Source organism: Papilio xuthus, unplaced genomic scaffold, assembly GCF_000836235.2.
Source record: "Papilio xuthus unplaced genomic scaffold, Pxut_1.1 DF827135.1, whole genome shotgun sequence".
Classification (NCBI taxonomy): Eukaryota; Metazoa; Arthropoda; class Insecta; order Lepidoptera; family Papilionidae; genus Papilio; species Papilio xuthus.
The window spans coordinates 9937-13968 of record NW_013531514.1 but is presented as its reverse complement, the minus strand read 5'-3'; positions in this window follow the sequence as shown (position 1 = coordinate 13968).

Genomic DNA, 4032 nt, shown 5'->3' with positions numbered 1-4032 from the left:
AACGTATGTACACACCCAAAGTACACACGTGTATATATTATGATCTTATAATTAAACATAAATGAAAATAAATGAGCGTAATGAACGGGATTAAGTTGTGTCTTGAGGGGGGGTGGGATTATTGAACAGCTTTAAGTGATCAATTATATATGTAATGAATTTGATAAAGGAATCTAGAGCAGACTCCTTCGAGATAAGCTCGGTCAGGGAGTAGGGTGTCACCTTAAGATAGCTGCAGAGGAGGTTATGATCTAGTCTGTGGTTTTGGAAGCGGGGGCATTCTTCAATTAAGTGCTTTAGTGTTTGTACACTGGTATCATCACAGGGACACGCCTCGTTATCGGTGATTTTAAACCTGTAAAGGTATGCCTTGTGAAATCCGTGTCCTGTGAGATATTGTGTGAGTTGGAAAGAAATCTTGGCGGCAGACCATAGTTTGGCTACACTGTCTAGGGTGGGGAGCAAAGCCCGTGTGTGACTCCCCTGCGTCGCGCTTTGGTATCTAGTCTCCCAAGCCTGTCGTTGTTGCGAGCGTGTTTCTTGCTTGACGTATGATAGTGGAGAGTAGGCATAATCAGGGCTTCTGTGTAATGTGGCTGCTGAGTTGGCCAAGTGATCTGCAGCCTCGTTGCCAGTGATACCAATGTGGCTTTTGACCCATATTATTTTGATGTCCCCTACGTCTTTGTGTAAGTGTATTGTGTTGTGGATTTTAGTGACAAGTGGATGGGTGTTACTCCTATTGTGAATGGCCTGTATGGATGAGAGAGAATCAGTAAGGATGTAGGTGTTTGTGAATTTTTTATTGCGTGCCCAATTGCATGCTTCTGAGATGGCAAATAGTTCTGCTTGGAAGACTGTGCAAGTGTGGTGTAGTTTGTATTTTTTGGGTGTGGCTCTGTTGGTATGTGGGTCCCAGCATACGAATGCTGCACCTACCGAACCGTCTTCCTGTTTGCTGCCGTCAGTGTAAATTTGGCAGGCGTGGGGGGGGCATATTTGGTTAATTTCCTCCTGGTTATTTAGCTTACGGATTTCAGTGTTTATTCTGTGTGCTGGATGAAGGAGCTTGCCTGGCGGGGTAGGACGTTCTAGGGGGATGTTATTGGGTAGGACTGGGGATGTGCCTGTGAGTCGGGTGGTTTCTATTGCATGTTGTTCTAATATTTTTAGGTCGAAAGGAGTGAACTGTGCAAGCGCCAGAGCTGCGTTCGTGGATACGGTGCGGAATGCCTTAATGGCTTTAATTGCAAAGCCTCGTTGTAGTCTCTGTAAATCATTTTTTATGTATTGTTTGTGTGCGACGTGTCCCCAAATGCCCGCCGCGTAAGTGATTATAGGTACTATAACTTGGTTATGGATGGTGCTGATGTTCTCTGGGTGTGCGCCCCAAGTGGGTCTCGTGTAGAGACAAAGTCTGTTAAATATTCGACTGGCTTTATTAATAATAAATTGCACATGGCTGGTGAATGTCAAATTTTCGTCTATAATTAGGCCTAGATATTTTATTTCTTTTTCAAAAGTGAGGTTGTGATTGTCTATTTTAATATTGGCTCTTTTGGATCTGGGTGTGAATGAAATTACTTTGGTTTTGGATGGGCCGAACTCCAGTTTAACACTCCTTCCCCATTTGACTATTGAGTCTAAGGCGCTGTTAGTGTGGTGTTCTATGTCTTCGGCGTTTTTTGCGGTAACCGTCAGAAAGACGTCGTCAGCGAACGCCTGTATATGGCATCCTGGGGGGAGGGGTAATTCTAGGAGTTCGTCTAAAATTATATTCCAAAGGATGGGTCCACAGGTTGAGCCTTGGACACATCCCTTGGTCATACCTTTGGTGACTCGTGCTCCTGCATGCTCCAGGGTGACTTTACGGTTCTGTGTGTAGCTTTGTATGAGTTCGAAAATGTTACGGGGGCAGTTAAGTACTCTGAGTCGCTGGAAGAGAGCAGGCCACCAGGCATTGTCAAACGCTGCTTTTATATCTAGTGAGACTGCAATCGCTAGGCGTTTCTCTGATTTGGCAGTTTTGATTATGTCCAGTGCGCTGTGTATGGCTGATATTGTGTTGGTCTGTTCTTTGAATCCGAATTGTCTCGTGTTGAGTTTGTCATTTTTGGAAGCTATGTATGTGACTCGTTTGATGAAGAGTTTTTCAAGAAGTTTTCCGAATACTGGGAGGAGCCCGATTGGCCTGAATGAATTGAGTTGGGTGTTGTCTGGTTTGCCATGTTTAGGGATGATTTTAACGTAGGCCTCCTTCCACTGCCTAGGGAAATGTCGAGCTTCTAGGCATTTATTGAAGATGTCGGTGATGAGTTGGGGGTAATCAGTCGCAAATTGGTAGCAGATGTCAGCAGTCAGTCCGTCTAGTCCTGGGGCTTTTTTGGGGTTCATCTGTTTGAGATACTCGAGCATTTCCTCCTTGGAAAATGGGGTGTCGTCCGGGGTGTTGGGGCTGTCTTTTTCAAGGGAACGAAGTGTGTGGTGGGAGGGTTCTGTGTCAGGGCCATCGTCCGGGTAGAAGTGGTGTAGTAATGCCGTCGCTGTCTCGTGATGATCCTTGGTAAAGGTGTTGCCTATTTTTAGTGTGGTGGGGGGGCGACGCGGGGCGGTGTCTTTGAGGAGGCGATTGGTGAGAGACCATACATTCTCTTTGTTCTGGAGTTGGCAAAATTCTCTGAAGTTTTTAGTACATTCGGAGCGCAGATTTCGTGAGTACTGGTGCTTAAGGAGTTGCTGTTGGGCCGCCATGTCTTCTATGGGTTGGTTTAGGGTTTTAGCTCTATGGATCTGGTGGTGTAGTTGTATGATGGATCTTTTCTGCTCCTCTAAGGACGGTGACCACCATGGGGGCTTTATTTTGCCCTGGCCTGTTCCCCTGACGGGCATGGAGTCAGTACAAGCAGAACGGATAAGGTTAGTGATGTCATCAATGAGTGTCTCTAGCTGTATAGGGTTAAGTGTCGAGATGTCGCGATCTAGGATGTCAGTGTTGGTCATGCGTAGTTGAATGGAGTCTTTGAATAGAGGCCAGTTAGCTTTACTGCTGTTAAATAAGAATGTAGAGTTGTTGGTGGTTTCAAAGGTACTATTGCATGATTTAAGCGTAAAGTCTATTGCGTTATGTTGGGAGGTTGGGCAAGCCTCTAGATTGACTTGCCAGTCGTGGATGTGGTCATAGATAGAGGCCGAGGAGAGGGTGAGATCAATGATCGATGAGCGATATCTGTCATGTGTTATGGTTTCAAAGGTCGGTGTGTTTCCCTGATTGCAGACAACCATGTCGTTTCCGTAGGTTATCTCAATAATTTCGTGTCCCCTATTGTTTGTACGTGCACTTCCCCAGGTAGAGTGCCAGCCATTGAAGTCTCCCCCTACTATACGATGGCATTTGTCCTTGGCCTTGAGAAAGTCGTCTAAGCGCTCTAGTGTATTGTATTGATCGTTGTCGGGTTCTACGTAGGCGGAGGCAATGTATAAGCTTCGATGTCCCAGGTGTATGTGGACAATGCTCAAGTTAGGAGATGAGTGTTCGCTATCGCCCATTACTTCGCCTAGCAGTGGTTTAGTGAGTATGCAGGCTTTGACGTTTCTGTTGTTAGTTCCTGGGAACTGAAAGACGTTTAAACCTCGTATGGGTTTAACTTCCCTGCCAGTGCCCAGGTATGGTTCAGAGATTAGAGCTATTTGGTGATTACTGGCCATAAAATAAACAAGGAATTCGTGTGTACTGTTGCGAGATCTGTCTAAGTTACACTGTATAATTTTTATGTTTCTAGATGGATCCATAATCGATACGTGAGGTTATTTTGGTTTTCATGGAACGTAGTATTGGGCATCGTGAGTCTGTGGCCTTGTGTTTGGTGTCGTTGTTTGTGTTAAATCTCGCGTTATGGGCCTTGCAGTTGTAGCACGTAGGGGCTCCCTTCTTTATGCTGGAAGAGCAGGAGTCTAAGTGGTGACCTGTCTCGGCGCAGTATGTACATGGGCTTTCCTCTGCGGTGCATCTAGCTTTGGTATGCCCAAATTGTA